At 53.3% G+C, this 20,241-nt stretch overlaps 2 protein-coding genes across 2 annotated transcripts in view; one reads left to right on the top strand and one right to left on the bottom strand.

Annotated features, from left to right (window-relative positions):
* The window catches only part of PEMT (phosphatidylethanolamine N-methyltransferase), an 86,376-nt gene extending 79,201 nt beyond the window's left edge, over positions 1 to 7,175 (bottom strand). Inside the window, exon 1 of the mRNA XM_064153567.1 lies at positions 7,011 to 7,175. The gene's annotated coding sequence lies outside the window, so the exon portion shown is untranslated. The remainder of the gene's footprint in view (positions 1 to 7,010) is intronic.
* A 222-nt stretch (positions 7,176 to 7,397) lies between these two features.
* RAI1 (retinoic acid induced 1) overlaps positions 7,398 to 20,241 on the top strand; it is an 83,919-nt gene continuing 71,075 nt past the window's right edge. The window contains exon 1 of the mRNA XM_064153562.1: positions 7,398 to 7,492. The gene's annotated coding sequence lies outside the window, so the exon portion shown is untranslated. The remainder of the gene's footprint in view (positions 7,493 to 20,241) is intronic.

Raw genomic sequence — 20,241 nt, 5'->3', positions numbered from 1 at the left:
GGGGCTGTTGTTTAGCTGCCACAAGAGCCAGTCCTGGACATTCTGTACCGACAAGGCAGACAAGCCAAAGCCTCTCCATGCCGGGAAAATCAAGTCTAAATGCAGCCTGGCTTCATCAGAACCATGAAAGAGGGAGCCCTGGCTCTCCTAATGCCTCCTTCCTCTCTTTCCCAAAGCCATCTTTCTCTGGGGAGTCACCAGGTCTGGCTTTCATTAGTGAATGAGCTTGTTTTGGTGAACAGCTTTTGTCAATATTGATTAAATTCCACCTTCCCATCCTCTTGTGCTCTCTTCAGCCCTGCCATCCTAAAACAACTGAGTAACGAGATCCTGGTTAACCCTCCCTTCCTCCTCCAAACAAACACCCCCCCCCCCCCCCGAGCTGAAATCACCCACTAACTACTCCTTTGTTCCTCTCCTGCAGGAAGCCACCCAGCAACAAGACAGAAATCCACCAGCCAGTGGAAAGCAGCTGGTTTAAGTTCAAGCCAAACAGGCTCAGCTTGCGTGAGCCAGGGCTTTAGCACAGGCCAAGCTGGGAAGGCTGCGCCTGCATCATTAACAAAATCCCCAGCAAATGCTCCCTGTGGCATCCAACCAGCTCTCCAGGGCTGCAAATTGTGCCCAGGAGCATATTCTACCCCAGTTCCTCCTTGCCAGGGTGCCTTTCACTGCAGACATCAATGTGCCTGCATCCCATGCCGGCCTGGATTAACTGCCTCTTTTATTGCTGCCAATTACTGGCAGCAACGATGCCGCGGGGATGGAGCACACGAGATGGGTTACCACCTTCCTGGCCCTAATGATGAGAGGTTTTGCAGGCTGCAGCGGCAGCCTCAGCTTCCCACTAAGAGGGAGGGATCAGCCCTCAGCCCCACAAGCCTGCTTTCCCTGCACACCCATCCTTTGCACCCCGCTGTAAATGTTATTGCAGGAAGAGATGTATCCCCGAGCTCCAGCATGGATGCCCAAAAGGTGATGCCCATCCATGAGGACCTCCCTGTGTGGATGGGAGCAGAGGCAGCACGGGGCTGCAAGAGGCAGACCACACTCAGCTGCTGCTGAATGCTCTGAGGCTTCACACTGCGAGAAGAATGAGCAGATAATAGGATTTTCCGTCTCTTCAAAGGGCGTGTGAGCCAAGCCCCAGAGCCGTGCAGCGCCCTGGGAAGAGCTGCTGGGAAGATCCCACCGGTACCGCAACCGCAGGGATGCTCCCAGCTGCAGAGCAGCTGCCTGTGTGCAAATGGGGACCAGGGACCCGAGTCCTGCGAGGGCACCAGGCTGACGGGCACCACAAGGTTTATCACTGCCACTACCCAGAGAGTGACAAACACTGGCAGTTCCACACCAGGAGCCAAGGGAAAGTTCAGCCGCCCTGACACGGCACGTTTTGAGCCGGAGCAGCTGCTCTGCTGCGAAAGCAAAGGGGGAAGCAGACTGCGAGCTTCTCCCTCGGTGCTTAGCACAGCCAGGGCACGCACACATCGCCACACCGAAGGCATGAGACACTCACACCTCCTCCCCTGCACACCAACGCTGGCACCAGCCCGGGGCACAGCAGCTGCCCCCCAGCCAGCCCAGGGGCCCTGGGCCCCCGACCACCACACAGGGCCAGCCAAGGGACCATCTGGAGGCTCATCTGAAGAGCTCTCACATCCCCGCGAACCTGCTCCATTTCTCCTCGGATGGCTTATCAGCAGTGACTTTCCCGACAGCAATCGATAGAAAACATTTTATCGCCTTCCCAGGCGGCAGGATCCTTGGAGTGGGTCTGATTTCTGTTTCTATGGTGACATCTTCCGGGCTTGTGAAAGATCTTGCCTTTCTTGGTTGTTGTTGGGTGGTGGAGACGGGGTGGGGGGTGAAGTGGGGGCTGGTGCTATAATTTCGTTGTTGTAGGTTTGGCTGGGTTGGTTTTTTTTCCCCCTTGTTAATACCATTTCCAGTGTAACAAGGAAGTTACAGCCAAACACGATGCCCGCAGCTTACTTGCAGCGCTGCTGCTCGCTGGGAGGGGCCCCAGGGCATCTTTCATCCCCAAAACACGTTGCAGCCTCTGAAACCTATTGAGGTTCAGACGCACGTTGGCTCAGCCGGGGCTGTCTCCCTATTTCCCTTGTCCCTGTCTGCCATCCCAGCCCTCCGGGCTTCTTCTGCCAGGCCTGGAAAAAGCCACTCGGCCACACAGCAGGGATGGCCCGAAGCACAAGTGACTGCTCGGGGCGTTTTGTAGCGCAGCTGATTTTGCTCCTCAGCTCTGCTCTCTTCTCCTTCCTCTTCCTTTCTTCCACATACCACTTGCTTTGATGGAAGAGGGGGGCTTGCCATGCAGCCCCCCCACTACCTTGCCAGCTGCGGTGGCCCTGGGACCTGACCAAAGGGGAAAGGAGGGATGCCAGCGGCTTCACTTTGTATCTCCGGGACACGGTTGCTTGCCATCTCCACCTCCTGCATGCAAATGGCCCAGTGCTTTTGCTGAGTTATCTGCACCTGAGGATCTTGCTGCCTGCCTAATTAATGTCTGCATCATTCCTTCTCATTACAGCTCCCTTTACGCCATGAATGGCATCGCCTCTGCTGCCTGCCCCTGCCAAAACAGCCCCCGCATTCCAGCTGGAAGCCACCCTCCTGGAGCTACCTTCCACTGGGAGATGGATGGGTGGATGGGTGGATGACCTCTCATGTCCAGAGGTGCCCTATGCTGATGCATTTAGCAAAGTAGCCCCCAGCTATTTGGCCCCTGTGACTTGGGGACCCAAAGCAGAGCTCCTCTCCTCCACCACTGAGTCCCCAAGGGAGTTGAGCTTGTGTCCTTACTGCACAGGGAACATCTGTCCCCTTTGAGGTGGACATATCCCAGGTTACAGCTGCCCAAAAACATTCAGCCACCTGGAGAGATTGAGCAACATGAAAGAGTCAACAACCCTGTGTACCTCCAAGTGTGACCCTGGCTGTGCCACCCAACACAAGATGTGCCACGAGGGCTGCTGCAAGGGCAGGGAGCTGGAAGGGCCAAGGTGCTGCAGATGGCTTCAGTCCAGGTTGCCAGAGGTGGGTTTGAGTGGCATCACTCAGCCTGCACCTTTCCCATAACGATCAAGCCATGTAGCTCTATTTAATTAATGTCTCTCCATGGCACAGCCTTCTGCCTGCACAAAACCCAAACAAAGCCAAGAAAACAGAGATTTCTGCTTTGTGGTTTGTTTTTCTCTTGGTTTAGGTTTTTTTTTATATATATATAATGGGAAACTCCAAAGCTCAGAGTTGGAACTGTGTCTTGGCGGTAAGTGACAGCAGGGGATTACTCCTTGCATTGGGCACAGACCCAAAGCACTTAAAAGCAAGGGCAGGAATGGCTAATGTGGTCCTGCCGTCACCTTAGCCAGCAAAGAGAAAGGCACCGACGGCGACACAGATCAACCCCTGCATATTTCATCTCCACACAACGCCCTTATCTTTGACCCAAAATAAAAATTATTCCTTGCTCAGCAATCTCAAAATACAAAAATTATCTACGCCTGCATTAATGCCATGTATCAATCAACTTGGAATGCAAATCCACCCAGCGCTCATCCCTAATTTTACCATAAAAGAATGGGCACACGCCAAGCGCCTCGCTCAACCTTATTCTAGGGAATGATCAGCAAATCTTCTCCTGGCCATTGACAAATACTTGGATCCTCAGCTTCTCCTAATGGAAGCAGTTTGGCTGGTCCCTGAGAAAGGGCAAAATGTTAAGGCCAGGAAGGAATGCAGCATAGAATCACAGAATCAACCAGGTTGGAAGAGACCTCCAAGCTCATCCAGTCCAACCTATCATCCAGCCCTATCCAATCAACTAGACCATGGCACTAAGTGCCTCAACCAGTCTCTTCTTCAACACCACCAGGGACAGTGACTCCACTGCCTTCCTGGGCAGCCCATTCCAATAGCAAATCACTCTCTGTGTGAAGAACTTCCTCCTCACATCCAGCCTACACCTCCCCTGGCACAACTTGAGACTGTCCCCTTGTTCTGTTGCTGGTTGCCTGAGAGAAGAGACTGACCCCCACCTGGCTATAACCTCCCTTCAAGTAGTTGTAGACATCAGTGAGGTCATCACTGAGACTCCTCTTGCTCTCCTCATGTTCTCTTCTCTTCTCTCCTCCTTTTTTCAGCCTCTTTCCTAAAAAAAACTCTTCAGATCTGAAAACTGATTTAGGGACAGGTGACAGAGGGCAAGTCGAGCTGGCTGCGAGCTTGGGTGGAAGAAGTAAGACAAACCCCACCTTGCACTCCCCATTGAGACAAACCTCACTTTGCACTCCCTGTGAGGGCAGTGTTACTGGACGTTTTGAGGAGAGCCTGTGACCCTTTGCTGCTCAGAGGGAAGCCTGTTCGATAGCATATGAGGAGGATAATCAGGGATTTGCAAGGCTGGGCATATTCTGCAAGCCTTTTTCTTCCTTTCTGAAGAAACTGGGGAGTGTTGGTGGGAAAAGGTGGTGGATAAGTAAAAGGCAAACACCAAAGAGTGCTTAAAGAAACAGCAAGGCATGGATCAAATCCAGACCATATCAAATGTCTTTCCAGGTGGCTGCGATGCTGCTGCAGGGCACTGGTAGGAATGTGGACAGACAGACAGCAGGGCCACAACAAATACCAGTAAGAGCTCTGGAAAAGTTCAAGAGAGACATAGAACTGCTTGAAAGAGTCCAGCACAGAGCCACAAAGGTGATGAAAGGAATGGAACATCTCTCTTACAAGGAGAGACTGAGGGAGCTGGGGCTGTGCTGCTTGGAGAAGAGGACACTGAGAGGTGACCTCATCAATATTTATAATATGTGCAGGGTGAGTGGCAGGAGGCTGGAGCCAGGCTCTGCTGGGTGATGCCCGATGACAGAGCAAGGGGCGATGGGCGAAAGCTGAGGCACAGGAAGTTTCATTTAAACACGAGGAGGACGTTTTTCAGTGTGAGGGTGACAGAACACTCGAACAGACTGCCCAAAGGAGTTGTGAGTCTCCCTCTCTGGAGATATTGAAAATGTGTTCCTGCGGGATCTGGTCTAGGTGATCCTGCTCTGGCAGGAGGTTTGGACTGGGTGAGCTTTGCAGGTTCCTTCTAGCCCCTGACATTCTGTGATGCTGTGATTCTATGAAAAGAGAAAAGCCCTCGGGCATGTGCCACGCTCCACCTGCAAGGAGCAGGAGAGCCCCCTCGAGCAGGTGGTCCCACCACGGCTGTCCCACCACCACCACTACAACAGACGTGAGGTTGAACAAACTCCCGTGTCCCGCTGGCAGCCTGGGATCGGCACTGAGAGGACGGCACACAAGGGGTCCATCCTAATTTCCGCCCCAGGCGCTTAAGGAACAATGGCCCAAGTGTCCCTCGGAGGCTCCTCCTGCCACACGTGGCCCCAGCCGCCCCGCGAACACTCCCGCTCTTGTTCGCCTTGGCCGGGAAGCGGCGGAGCAGCAGGTATTTCCTGCCATCGGCCACCGCTCCCACCCAGCCAGCCCCACGAGGGACACGCTGCTCCAGCCCCGTGTCCCCTAAGGGAGCTGACAACCCCTGGGGAAAAGCAGGGACCCACAGAAGTTGCCATCCCTCAGCAGGCAGGTGGCCCTGCTCCAAAGGGACACCAGAAGCTTGATGCATGCCCTCCCGCTGTGCACATCCTGCTGGAAAAGATTTCCCTTCTGCAGTTCCAAGTCCCAGCTGAAATGAGGCTAAAAAACGTGCAAAATGCTGGTTTTGCTTTGTTTCCTTTGTGCGTCTCACAGCGTGTCCTGCACCCAGGGCGCTTCCGCATAGCTTTGCTTTGGCTCCCGCCTTCAGGAATCGTTTTCATAGGAAAGCAGGATTAAATTAGCACCCGGGCTGCGAGAGCCTGGAATCTCCCTGACAAAAATACCTGCAAGTGTCGCTGGGGCTGAAGCCAGGTGTCAACACCAGGGACACAAGCAAGGAGGGGTCCTGGCTGCCACCTCTCTTGGAGCAGAGCTGAGTGGCACCTCTGAGACACGAGATGTGAGCAGCGAGAGTTTACACCGGATCCCTGATGGAGAGGAAAATCCCAAGCAAGCATCAGGCTGCAGCCAATTTTCCTCGCTGAATATGTTTCCTGCGCTCATCCCCCGCCCTGACCTCAACTCTTCCTTGGAGCACGTTCAGCCCCCGGTGCACTGCTAAGCAGTGGCCAGGGCCAGCGGGACTGCTGCCATCTTGTCCCTCCCCTCGGCTTGGTGGCCAAAGTTCCTGCGGTGGCCACTGCAGCCTCTGGCTCTCTGCATGGGGCTCTCCAAGCTGAGGCAAGAGGAGCCGGCAGCACCCTTGGAGGTGAGAACCCTGGTGCTCTGTGCACCCACTGGGGCTGCCATGGGGCACTGGAGAGTAGGGGGCTGGGCATGCCCCCTTCATCCTCTCCAAAGGATGTGTGTTCCACATGCAGATCAGGATGAAGATCTGAATCTATCTCCAAATGCAAATCCAGATGTGGATTCAAACCCAGAGCCAAATTCTGATCTAAATCAAGAACTGGATCCAAGTGCCTAGCCACATACAGTCCAACTTTGATCCAGATGTGGATCCAAATTCTGAAACAGAACAGTTAAAAATCCAAATCTCAATCCAAACTCAGACTCATATTCAAGTGTGGACCCACATGTTGTCCAGCCCTGATCCAATTGTGCATCCAAATCCAGACCTGGACACAGATGCAAATCCTGATCTATGTCCAGACCCAGATCCAAGTGCAGATCCACATGTGGTCCAACCCTGATCCAATCCAGACACAGACTTGGATCCAAATCCCGATCCACTCCCTGACCCAGGACCTGGTTTGTAGCCCCTGGTGCACAGCAGTGCCTGGCACCTCACCCTGCTGTAGAGCACTCGGTGCTGGCAGCTGCTGCCCTGTTCCCAGTACTGGTGCCCACCATTCATTAGCCAGTATCCAGTGCCCAATACCAGCACCCAGCAGGATGCCCTGCTCGAATACCACTGCCCACCATCCATTACCCACCACCCAGCACACGTTGTCATATGATGTCTTGCCGGTGGCACTGCTGTCCGGTTGCCGGTCCCGGTAGCCGGTGTGGTGTCCGGAACCGGGTGCATGATGCTTAGTGCCCGCCGCGATGCCCAGCGGCGCTCGTTCGGTTCCTGCTCGGTTCCCGGTGGCGCGCGGGGCCCGTCCCCGGTCGTCGGCTGGCGGTGGCGCGCGGCGCGGCCGGCAGGTGTCGCCGCCGTCGCGGGCAGGGCGGCGGGCGCGCGTGCACTTCCGACGGCGCTCGGTCATGCCCCCGACTTTCCTCCCCCCTTCTCCGTTCCCTCCCTCCCTCCCTCCCGGCGCCGCGCGGGGCTCCCGCCCGCTGACACCGCCGAGGCGGCTCTGCACGGCGCGGCGCGGCGGAGAGCGGCGCGGCCGCTCGGGGATGGCCGCCGGGGCCGCCCCCGCCCAGCGCCGCCGCTGAGATTCTTCGCTCCGGGGCACCGGCCCGGCAGGTAAGAAAAGGCTCCAGTTCTGGCTCCCGGGAGGGCCTCGGGCTCAAGCGCCACCGCCGAGGTGGGCTCCCGGGGAGGGCGGGGGGGACAGAGTAGTGCTGGTGTTGGGGTGACAACCGTTGTCTGGCTGGGGACGAGAGGAGCTGGCCGAGCCGTGGCAGGGGCCCCACGGTACAACGCCGTTTGCTTCGCGTCGCAACGGCGGCTGTAGCTGCGGCTCCCGCCGGGCCCGCTGCGTTCCTGCTGCCGCGTCCGCGTCGCGCTGCCGGCATCTTCTCTTCCCCTTCCTTTCCCCTTCCCTTCCTTTCCTATTCCCTTTCTCTTACTTTCCCATTTTCCGTTCCTTTTCTCTTACTCTCCCCTTTCCCCATTCCCTTTCCCATCGCTTCCCGTTCCCTTCCTTTCCTTTCCCTTTCATTTTCCCCATTCCATTTTCCTATCTCACTTTCCTTTCCCCCTTCCCTTTCTCCCTTCGCTGTTCCCTCTCCTTTCCCCCCTTCCCTTTCCCCATCCCTTTGCCACTTCCCTTTTCCCCTTCTCTTTTCCCCTTCCCTTCCCGTTGCCCACTTCGTTCCATTCGCGCTCCTGTTTGTAACCGAGCCCGTTCTGACCCCCGGCCTCGAGCCCCCGGCCCCCGCCCCCGGCCCGGACCACCAAGCGCGAGCCTGTCCCCATGCACTCTGACGTCACGAAGGGGGGTAGCAAGGGGCTCTCTAACCTCCCCCTCCCCCAACCCCAGGGTTGCAGGTGGAGAAGGGGGGGCATGGTGCATTCGAAGTACCCCTGCGGGAAGCTGATCTGAGAGCTCTGAGCACCCCTTGAACCCTCCTGCTGCTAAATTCCAGCTAAATCCCAGGGTGTGTGTCCCCTTCACACCACCCCCTGGAAATGTGCTGCTGGAACGGCAGCCGGAGCCTGGCAGTGCTTATCCCAAGGGAGACGCTGACCAGCCTCTTTCTCCGGCCCATGGGTCACTGTCCCAAGGGCTCTCTGGCCGGTGGTGAAGCGTGGTGGTTGACGTTGCAGACCTACCGGAGGTTGGCATTGACGTCAGAGCGGGGAGATGCTGGGGTGTGTGTTTGTGCCCCGTTGCCTTCCATGGAGCGCGATGCTGTCCCTTAGACATGAGCAAATCTGAAGAGCCAAAAGCTCTTGTGGCTACTGATTCCTGCATGCTCTGCCCGCTTTGGCTGTGAGTGGTGCCGTGCTGGTTGCCCTCAGGTGACCTCCCAAAGTGATGTTTTGGAGGAACACAAACAACAGTGGGGGTTTTGCATGAGAGATTGCTCCTAGGGTAGCGTGTGAGTGGTACGAAGGCATCTTTGGTCATGACAGAACCATCTGAGGGTTCTCCTAGCTCAGCTCTGTCTGCCAGCATCACCAGAGCCTCCTTGAGGGTCTAGAAATGTTATTTTACTGGGTGCTAGGACTTTGCTGGGACTTTCCCTTCCCCGAGGTAGCAGTTTATGTTCCCCAGGAGGGCGAGCAGCACTGTGGTGGCTTTGCGGATGTGGGTGCTGTCACCTGTGCCTTGGTGAGAGAGGACTGGCTGTGCATGGTGTCCTGGCACTGCGTGCTCAGCTGGCGCTGAGACCGCATCTCCTGGTGGCTGTCACTGGCTGATGAAAATGGACCTTGAGCTGCTGGGGGATTGAGTGGAGAAGGATGGGAAGGAGCCAAATGAGATGGAGGAAAGGACATGCTCCCTCTGAGAGCTCTTCCCTCCCCGCTCCCTGCGGGATGAAAGTGCGCCTTGAGGTATGACAAGAGCAGTGATGGTTAGGGGTTTCGAGATGGATTTGTGCATGGAGCTTGGAGCCCAGGCTGGGAGCATCTGCAACCTTGAGCAGTAGCTCTGCAGCCTGAGGCTGTGTAGAGTTCAAGGCAGGAAGTGAGAAAAAAAAAACCACATTAAAAAAAAAAAAAGGCACGACCGGTAGAAGCTGCTGGGGAGATTTAGGGAAGCAGCTGGGCTGTGCCGTGGAGCCCAGCAGAAGTGTGCATCCTCATCTGCTGAGGAGCTGCCCCTGCCGGGGACCGCAGACCCACCTCTCCTCTCCTGGCTCTGTCTCCTCTGCAAGCCCCAGGGAACAATTGCATACAGAGTGCTTCGTTTCAGAGCCGCCACAATCATTTCAGAGACCTTTTAGGCAGGAAAAGTGCTCTGTAGCGTGTAATTTGAAGGCTCTGCTCTGAACCTTCACTGTCGCTCTGCTAAATGATCCTCTGCTCTTCCAAACCTTTGCTGCCTGGAAACCAGCAGCCGTGACCTGGTTCCTGGCCCTGCTCTGTCCCTGCTCTCCTTCGGCCCCATGCTAAGGTGAGAAGAGCTGGAGGTTGCAGGGAGCAGCCCAGAGTGTTTCTCTGCCTTGCGTGGGGCCTCTCAGACGTCAGAGTCCTGTGAGATTTCAGCCAGTCTTAATCATCTCCTGCCTATGCCTGAGCTGCAGAGGTTGTCACAGCTTACTAAGGATCTTCCAGCCTGGAGGGTCAAGTTTTGCAAGGGCTCTAGGGACCCCAACAGATTTCCCCCCAAATGGGGGAGCTGCAGAATTCTTTTCTGCAGCATCCCTCAGACTTGGCAGCTGAGGGTGGAGAAGGACAGTCTGTTCTGTCATCAGAACAAACAGCTTAACTTTGGTTTAACCGATCAAGCCTCACCGGGGGCCTGGTGAGCTGAGCCCGGAGGTGACAGGCTGTCGGTTAGCCTGGGAGTGTGTTATCACTGGGGGTTTCCTCAACCTCATCTCTTCTTTCCTACCCGTCCCAGCACGAGTTACCCTAAAACTGGTGGTGTTAGGAGGCACACCTGCAGGAGCGGAGCGAGCTGTGGGTTTCCTCTCACTGCCTGTCCTGCCAGATGCAGGCAGGGCTTTGAGTTCCCAGCAGCTGGGCTGTGCAGCTTCGTGGTGGAGTAAAGGGAAGAGGATGGGGAGAAGAAGAAACTTTTCCATGTGAAGGGTTTGGTTGTCACCCCATGGCCCGTTCCAGGCTGGTGTGGTCTGGTGCTGCAGCACAGGGCAGAGTGCTGGGCTGGTGTGGCAGCTGGTTGGCTGGCACTGCTCAGGCACGCACATGTCTCCTCTTGCCTCGTATGACTTTGCTTTGCTTTGGATTCACTCCTGCTTTCCACTGGAGCAAGGAAAGCCTTGGTGATGGTGGCTTTCTGCCCATCACTGAACAAGACATATGGCTGGGGCAGGAGTAAACAGTCTTGAGTCCATCCTAGGTGGCTGGTTCAGCCATGCCAGGTGGGCACCTGGGTCTAACTTGCTCTTAGACTCCACCCTGTCCCCAGATGATTGCTGCCATTCATTTAATGACAGGCTTCCAGCAATGCCACTTGGCTTCTGTTCCCATGCTATCCCCCGTGGCAGGGCATGAGGCAGAGCAAGGGCAGTTTCATTCTCCCATCTCCTCCCCTACAGCCTTTTTGTAGACTGGACAGGATGCATCCCAGGTGGGACAGACCAGGTTGGACCTGTGCATCATCCTGTCATCATCTCATCCCACTGCCCACTTGGAAACATGCTTGAAATCCACCTGCTTAGCATCACGTGGATTTGGGATTTCCCCCTCGGGGGCTCATATGGCTCCTTGGGGCCAGCAGCAGTGAGGCTTTCACCCTGAGCCTGGTGTGGGAGAGGAGGAGGCTCAGGAGTGAGACAGATGCAGGCACCGGGGAGCCAGTATTGTGGCCAAGTATAAAGACTCAGAACCAAGCAACAGTCAGCACCTGCACTTCCTAGCCCCCAGCCAAGGAAAACTACACATCCCAGTAAACCGAGAGCCACCACTAGCTAAGCAAGATGGAGAGTGGCTTCCTAGGGCTGTCAATCACCCATGGTCCCTGCTGGGAGGATGACCATTGCTGTGCGGGGAGGCCCCTTGTCTGCGGGGAGAGAGCCGCTTGGTTTTTGCTTTGCTTGCAGCAGCCTAGTTTTTCAAGCTGGAATATGCTCAAAGATGAGATTTCTGAGATGCTTTTTTTGGTTTTGTTTTGTTTTAAGTGACAGCATTTCCCCTTTAAATTTACATCTCTAGCTGGGGAACACAGAGCCTGGTGAGAGAGGGAGTGTGAGACTTTTATAAAAAGAACGAGTCAGGTTTTATTATCCCTTTGAGACGCGCAGGGAAAATCTATACTGAAGGCATGAAATAGCAATAAAAATGGACTTTTTGCCAAAGCAAAATTAATTGAGTGAATCTCAGTCCTCAAGCCTGAGCTCTGAGAGGCTTATGAGTTGGATATGAACCACTCTGCCCCCTTCCAGGCTCTCATCTCCCAGGGAGGGAAGGCAAAATCTCCCACCGGTCTTCGGCACTGGTCATCAGAGCAAAGAACTCCTGCTTGACACATGGGCATCCCCACCACTTCTGAGGCTGGGTTTGCCTACAGACCTAATGGTCCCCAGAGCAAGGACCTTCTCCAAGTCTGTTGACTTGGGGATCTGCTCTGATGGCATGAATATGATGCTTACAGTGGTTCAGTGGTTATCTGTCTGCTGTTCCCTCTCTCCACCATTATCATCAGGCACAGCATCCCACCTGGATGGCGAATGTGGGGGAGTTGGACAAGAGAAAGAGGAAGACTTTACACAGGCTCCTTCAACTTTGCTTTGGAAGCCAGGAGAGGAACCTGCTGTTTTATTCCAGCTTGGGCTTCCTCTTATTAACCATTTTTCTCCCTCATCTCTTCTTCATGCTCCTGCCTTATGATGGGATCTGCCTCTCCCGTGTATCTTCTGCCTTCACAGAAAAGAAAACCCCCCTCCTTGTTTTTTTTATCTGGATGTCCACATATGGCATCAACTTTGTTCTCCCCTTGTTTGAGGTGAGGATGGCAGGAGAAGGTGCTGGACAGAGTGGCTAGAGGACAGCTGGATTCATTTCAGCAGATGATGCAAAGAGGACGAAGCTGCATAAACCTCCTGAGTCCACCAGAGAGATGGAGATTAAATAGTGAGAGGGCTGAGAGGCAGCTCCAGGCAGGAGAAGGAAGGGGAAAAAAGGAAAATGGGGGTGGAAATAGGATTGGAGAGTGGAAGTGGGGAGAGGAGTGTTGATTTGAACAGGAATCTCCTCCCACTTTATGTCTCCCCTCCAATTCAGAGGACCTAGATTCAGTGCCATAAAAATATAGCCCTTTTCAATCCCTTATCTTGCAGGAGCAGAAACAATTGGCCTGCAAAGAAGGAGAAAACAATCTGTTTGACTGACAAACAAAAACACATTTCTGCACAAAAGGAGGAGGAGGAAGAGGCAGCTGTCTGGCTGCTGCTTCGGCTTTTTTCCTTTCCCCTCCCTCTCCTGCCCCTTGCTGATGGTGCCGGAACGGAGCCTTTACCCTTGCCAGCAAAACACCCACCGTTCTGACTGGCTGGGTTCAGTGTCAGGCTCCTGCAGGAAATGTCATTGTCCACCTAGCTGCCACCAGCTGTGTTAGAGATGCACAAGCCCCCCTGTGATGTCCTCCTGAGCATGGTGGAGGGGGGGAAGGTGGTACCCTGAGCATCAATGGGGCAGAACCTAGCTGTCAGGAGAGGTGCCTATTGGGTGCCAGAGACAGAAATGGGTGCTTGAGAGAGACCAAGGCCAGCAGCTTGCTTGCAGTCGAAGATTTGGGGATGGAGGGAACGCAGGAGATCTCTCCTCAGAGTACCTTAGGGAAGTTCAGCTGGGTGTGAGTGATAGGCTGGTATCATGGACAGCATTGTTGGAGCTCCTGAGTGCTACAGCTGGAGATGCTGCTGAAGGCTTGGCCGTCTCCCGAGTCAGTGCCTTGGTTTTCCCATCTGTAAAGTCAACAAGACAACACACAAATGCTGCAAGAGAGCTGGGACACAGAAGTGCCCTGTGCACCTTAACCTGTTGTCCCAGCAAATCATTATCTGTAAAAGGTCATTGTGACAACCACTGTGACACCAGCCAGACTGGTGCTGGGAAGAATCTCTTCAACACTCAGGAGCAGAGCCTGTGGGATCTCAGCACTTCTCCATCTCTCCAGAACAAACTCCTCAGAGGCAATTGTAAAAGAAAGAGGAGCCAAGTTTCCTTCTGAGATGTCCAAAACAGGCATCACTTTCCTGCCTGGAACAACCTTCCAAGGGTACTCTGCTCTATGGGACCACAGTCTGAAAACAGCCAATTGCCATACCCAATGCTGCCCAACATAGGAAAGCAGGAGGCTGGAGCAGGTCAATCTCTGCAGGGACTGGTTCCTTTGTTTATTTTATAATCAATAAATGGACACGAGAAGAAAACTCTGACGCCACCAGGACAACCTTGATTGCTTTTGATCCAGGTTGATGGTGACCTCCTGAAGTCCACTGGAAGGATGATCCTGCACTGGTGGATGGTTCACTTTTTCCTCTCTTTTAAGGAGCTGTTTCACTCCTCAGCCAAGTAGCAAAATAACCTGTGAGAAATCAGAGATTCCAGGTGAGTTAATAACAAATAATGACTCTCAGTTCCTGAGGGCTTCTCTGGATGCCTCAGTCCAGGCACATAACAGCCTGTGCATATGCAGCCAGTCTTGCTGAAGTGCTGGTGCAAATTGATGGAAACATCCTGAATTCAGGAGATCCAGCCTCTGCTCTCTCAGAGTACCACAACAGAAGCTTTGGGGAATATTTGACTCGAGACATTAGAAGAACATGATTATTGTTTTTCCTAATTCTTGCATTTTCCTTTACTCTTAATTTCAAAAGAAGATGAGAGGGACCATGTCCCCACACATCAGGCTGCAGGCAGGAGAAGATACAAAAGATGACTGGACTCCTTTTAACAACTTTGGCTCTCGACTTTCCTCCCCAGAAGGGGAAGATGCATTGTCAGCCTGTCTTGTGATCGAGCTGTAACCTTTTGTTACCCTGATAAACGTCAGCTGACCAGGCTGGGATGTTTAAAAGCTCCATCTCTACCAGACCGTTGCTGCACTGCCTTGCACATGGTATTTGGGCAGGAAGAGGCCCTGGTGTCTCCCTGCCTGAGCGGTGCTTGCAGGCTTTGCCCGGTGCAGGGGCACTTGCAGTGCTCTGCAAGGAAGTGCAGGCAGTGACAGCAAGAGCAGATTTTGCCCATATTGAAGTGGGTGGCAGCATCCACTAGGGACCACAGTTCCCAGTGCAAGATGCTCCAGCCTGGGCTGAAATGGATGTGTGCTGGGATTGGTGATGTGCAGATACTCCTACTGAAGTGGTGTTTCTGTCTTTACTGAAGTCAGTGCTGTCTGGGGGCACTTGTTCCCTTCTATCAGGTTGTTCAGCCTGGAGGAGATAAACTTCCAGGGAGACTTTATTGTGGTCCTTCAGTACTTGAAGGGTGTCTATAAGAAAGACCGTGGCAGACTTCTGAGCAGGGTCCATTATGACAGGACAAGAGGTGATGGTTTTAAACTAAAAGGGAGGCAATTCAGAACAGAGAGAAGGAAGATAATTTTTATGATGAGAGTAGTGAGGCACTGGCCCAGAGAGGTGGTAGATGTCACATCTCTGGAACCATTCTGAGTCAGGTTGTTTGCAACCTGCTCTAGTTGCAAATGTCCCTGCTGACTGAAGTGGGGGTTGGACTACATGAGCTTTAAAGCTCCCTTACAACCCAAATGACTCTATGATTCTATTTCAGTAGTGTCCTCATCATGATGAGTCCTCTGCAGCCACCTGTCCAGCTACCCTGTGCTGATGCCTTCTCCCAGCTTCTCTATGCCCTGGTGTCAACACCAAAGTCCTCTCGCACCCTCTCTCCTTCTTTGTTTACTCCTGCCCCCCAAAATTTCCTGTCTTCTCTCTTTCCAGATGGAAAGCAAGCATGGGGAAGGTTTGGCCTTCATACTCAGTGTTGCTGCATGTGATGCAAAGCTAATGCTGTGATAAGGTAAATCTAGCAAAGAAAGACTGTTCAGGTTTTAGTAGATGCTTCTCCAGTTCTCCATGCTCTGAGCATCAAAGGTGGCCTTGGGAGAAATTGTCAGGGTGAAGCCAGAGTTCATCTCAGTTTAGGGCTTGAGAAGAGACAGGATCATATTTGGTGAAGCCTTGGCTCTTGGCTTTAGACCCTGCAGGTGTCTGGATGCTTGTAGTCTCTGGATGGTGGGATGGTATTTCCCACTGCACATTCAGTGTGCCCTGGTGGCCAAGAAGGCCAACAGCATCCTGGCCTGTATCAGCAGTAGTGTGTCCAGCAGGACTAGGGCAGTGATTTTCATCCTGTACTTAGCAGTGGTGAGGCTGCGCTGTGAATACTGGCATCACTTTTGGGCCCCTCACTCCGAGAAGGATGTTGAGGTGCTGAGCATGTCCAGAGAAGTGCAATGAATCTCGTGAGAGGTCTGGAACAGGCTTCTGGGAAGCAGCTGATGGAATTGAGGTTGTTTAGTCTGGAGAAAAAGAGGAGGAGAGGAGAGCTTGTAGCTCTATAGAACTCCCTGAGAGGAGGTGGGGACCAGGTTGGGGTTCACAGGATCACAGGATATTAGGGGTTGGAGGGCACCCAAGGAGATCGTCAGGTCCAACCCCCATGCCAGAGCAGGACCACACATCTAGCACAGATCACAGAGGAGTGCATCCAGACAGGCCTTGAAAGTCTCCAGAGAAGGAGACTCCTCAACCTCTCAGGGGAGCCTCTTCTCCCAGGTAACAGTGACAGGGCAAGAGGAAATGGCCTCCAGTTGTGCAAGGGGAGGTTTAGATTGGACACTAGGAGCAATTTTTTTTCCCTGAAAGGATTCTCAAGCCCTGGAACAGGATGTTCAGGGAGGTGTTGGCATTACTGTCCCTGGAGGGATTGAAAAGCTGTGTAGGTGTGGTGCTGAGGGTCATGGTTTAGTGGTGATCTGGCAGTGCTGAGTTACTGGTTGGGCTTGACAAGCTTAAAGGACCTTCCTAACTGAATTAATTCTATGAATCAGCATTTGGTGAAGCAGCATCCACCTGTGTTTTAACCTGACCTACCTGGAGCTTCTCCTTTCCCTGCTGCTGCCCTGCTCACCAGCCACGTGCACGAGGGGAGCAACCATCTCCTACCCCTTCTCCCAGTCACAATCACACAGTTCCAAAGCTCATCCTCACTGTTACTCTGCGCTGATGCCTCTTGGGATTTGGCCAGCATGTGTCAGGGCTACACGGCTCTTCCTCTACAGCTGCTCTCCGCTTGGCTGCGTCAGCCAGAGCATCCCTTCCTTCTGCATGGGGTTGCTTTGTACATCCTCTTTCCCCAGTTATTTTGCCCTGATTTATACCAGGTCACGGGCACGTGGTCCTTTACTTGGCCACGGTAGCTCAGCCTCTTCGATTAGGTGCATTTCCAAGCATGACTTCCATCTGTCCGTCAGTCTCTATAGCTGATGTCTGCCGCGCTTACAGCCGTACAGGAGCATCACTCCTATGTGATAATCACTGGTGGTGGCAGGGCTGTGATAAATGATCAACTCCAGACGTTTCGCCTCTTTTCAGTTCACAAATTGTTGGTGGTTTTCTGTTGTTGCCTTAAGTATTCAAAGTGACTGCGACTTCCACTGGCGCCTTCATTATTTCTGCAAAATAATTCCTGCTCTTTGCTCTTTTGTGGATACTCAGTCTCAGGAATGGGAGCTGTTTTAATTGGGATCTTATATCACATGCTGGATTTTGGCTTCCCCATTGGGCAGGCTTAATTTTTAGACTTGAGATTTGAGGTGGGAACTGTTGCAATTAAGCATTTGAAATTCACTTTCTTCTGATATGCTTAAAATTAACAGTCTGTCTTGTCTTCTTTTCCGTGTGTGTGTGTGTGTCCCCCCCTTTGCTGGCCAAAAATCCCTGCCGGTAACTTGTTGGCAAGAAAACACTTGGAGAATATAAACAAAAAGGTGGCACCAAAACAGCTAAATTTAACATATCTGAAAACCAAAGTGATGATTCACGGTGGTTTGTTTTGTATTATTCGCCTCGCTCGGGTAAAAATAATGATCAAAATAATTTAGAAACATAAAAAGTCACATAGCAAAGGGACGTTTATAGCTCTTGGTTTCATAAAATCTTCCATCGATGGCTTTCTGCATGCCTGAGGAACATCCTGTGGGCTGGCTGGTGAGCTGGTACCCTGGCCCTGCTTAGGCTGAGGTTGCTGCTGGCACGGTGGAGGCGGAGGGGAGGAACGTGCAACCAGCCTGGCTCCACATACTGCCTTGATCCACACCCGCAGCAAACAAGACCTCGGTTGTCTCACACAGAGCTCGACTCTGGGCGCAGGGTGGCCGTTAGTGACTTGCCCAAGGTCATGCTCCAGCTCCTCGATTCAGCTGGAAATAGCTCCAAGGTCTCCTGATCCCCCCCCAGCAGCCCCCTCCTGCCTCCACAGAAAGGTGCAGAGTTCAGATGTTTTCTCTAACGGGCAGTCTGGCTCTTGCCACCTCTCATAAAACCTCCTTGCCTCTATTTTCTGCCCCCTTGCCATCAGGCTGAATCAATATGGTCCCTCCTGGCCCCCCCTTTAATAGCAGGGGCTCCTGTGGCATATTTATGCCTGCGGAGCGGCTGTGCTGGCGTTCCTCCTTGTGCAGCACCCGCACGCCCCGGCTGCTCGCTTCCACCAGCTGCTGCTGCCGCCGATTCCCCTTAAAAATAAACCCCCTCTAAAGGTACAGCAGGGACACCTTAAATGCAGAGCTGTGGCGTGCAGTTAATCATATCCTCTTAACGGGTTTATTCGCTCATTAAATATTTAAGACTCATTTCTCTTTATCAATAGTGTGGAGGCGTGCAAGGCCCCGGTGCAAAGATTTATGCACACAATAGGATCGGTGCATTTAGATTTGTTTGAAGGGATCCGAGAGCCATTTAAAACTCGACCGAGGGGGACGGATGCTGCTGCTGCTGCTGCTGCTGCTGTTTTCCTCTGGTGAGGTTTCTGCCTCCTGGCTGTGGTTGGGAAGGGAGGTCAGTGGATGTGGGCTCTGATACCCTCCTGGTTGCTTTTGAAACAGCCCCTTTTTAAGGGATGCTGAGGTCTTGGAGAGGTCTACTTGTGCTTGGTGGAAGCGTCCTGTTGTGGTGAGGATGGTCCATCGCAGTGCGTGGAGGCAGGACCTGGTGCTGTGAGTGCGGTTGTGGAAGTGATGTTTTGATCCCCGCTGCTGTCTGTGGGAAGAGCTTTGCTGTTGTGGCTCAGATGTGAGTTCCAGCTCGTCTGGCACTGTTCAGGAGCTGTCATGCAGGTGCAACATCTGTTATCATTCTCTTACTACCTGGGCTCTGCTCTTCACACTGGTGTAAGAGCTGTGATGACCTTTTTGGTTCTTAGGATGGGGAAGGGACTCCAAATCCGCACCATCACCTTCATCCTACCTCCCCATCCTTCCTATCATCTAGTCCTACTGCAGCTTATCAGCCCAGACCACCATCCAGTGCATCCAGTCTTCACTCAGTACCCACCATTTCCTACCTTGGTCCCCAGTTGCAGGGCTTTGCCAGCTGCTTCCAGAATGTGTTGCTCACCCTCAGTGCAGGGAACTGATTTATCCTGCCAGTGTGTATCCTGCTAGCATGTGTATATGCCTCTTCTCCAAGCTCTGAGGGCTGCAGGTTACAACCATAAGCTGGAGAGACTGGACCTCAGGTGGGGCCTGCAGTCTGTGTGTCCAGTGCAGCTGCACAATGTGACCTGTCCCTGTCCTTCCACTAAGCATGCTGCTGGAGTTTGCAAGGACAGCAGGTCCTGGCACGCAGGGCTCTATCACCTCTGCTTAGATCAGGAGGGAACATCTCATGCCAAGACCTGTCCTCCTCAGGCTGCAGCTTGGAGTCGGAGATGCCAGCAGCTGACGCCCAATTTTTTTGGCCCCCCCATGACATCCCAGCAGGTTCTTTCCACAGCTTTGCCTGCAGCCAGACATGCCCATTCCAAAACTTCCTCTCCAGGAGTTGATGGGGTGGATAGGGAGGGTGAGTGGCTGTAGTGGCAACGGGCAGAACTGGCAGTCCCTTTCCTGAGGGTGTGAGAAATACCCTGGCTGGCTTATTGGCAGCCCAGAGCACAGGAGGAGCATGCATGCGTCAGATATTTCCCCAAACCTCTCCTGCTTTGCAACGTGCCCACCAAAAAAAGAGGATCTGACAGCAATAAAACTGTCGGGTGGCTGCTGCTGCCTTTTTTTTTTTAAAGTTCTATGATAGCTTCTCCCCCCCCCCCTTTTTTTTTTTAATAGCTAATGCATCTGTCACTACTTTCCTAATGAGCTTTCCAAAAGGGCCTTGGGGACCTCTACCTATCCATGTGGGCTTGCACAGGAGCTTACTCAGGGGAAGCAAAGAGAATTCCACTCCTTATTTCACCCCCATCTCCTCCCCGCCGCCCTCCCAAACTCCTCTCGGAGGGCAGGTTGTCCAGAGGGAGGGGAAGGCAGCAATATCTCGGCACTCGGTGAGCTGGCGTTCACCCCCTGCAATCACAGCCAATAATGACAAAAAGACGGGGCTGCTGCCAGAGATAGAGAGCTGAGCTCCAAGCGTTACAGCAATGTCACAGCCTTGGGACTGCTGCTGGCTGCTACTGGAAAGAAATTTCCTCACAACAGGCAGAGTTATAGGAAGGAGCCATTGATTGCATTAAAAAACACCCTCCCCACCTCTTTTTTTTGGCATGGATTTTCAAGGCTTTTTTTTTTTTTTTTTTCCTCCTCTCTCTCTCTCTCTCTCTCCCCCCCCCTCCCTTCTCCATTTGCCATTGAAGTTGCGTTCAATAAAACCCATCGCCCGAGAGCGTCTGTTCGC

Source organism: Pogoniulus pusillus, chromosome 13 (assembly GCF_015220805.1).
Source record: "Pogoniulus pusillus isolate bPogPus1 chromosome 13, bPogPus1.pri, whole genome shotgun sequence".
In the NCBI taxonomy this organism is placed as follows: Eukaryota; Metazoa; Chordata; class Aves; order Piciformes; family Lybiidae; genus Pogoniulus; species Pogoniulus pusillus.
The sequence above is the reverse complement of the archived record's forward strand: the minus strand, read 5'-3'. Positions and strand labels throughout refer to the sequence as shown.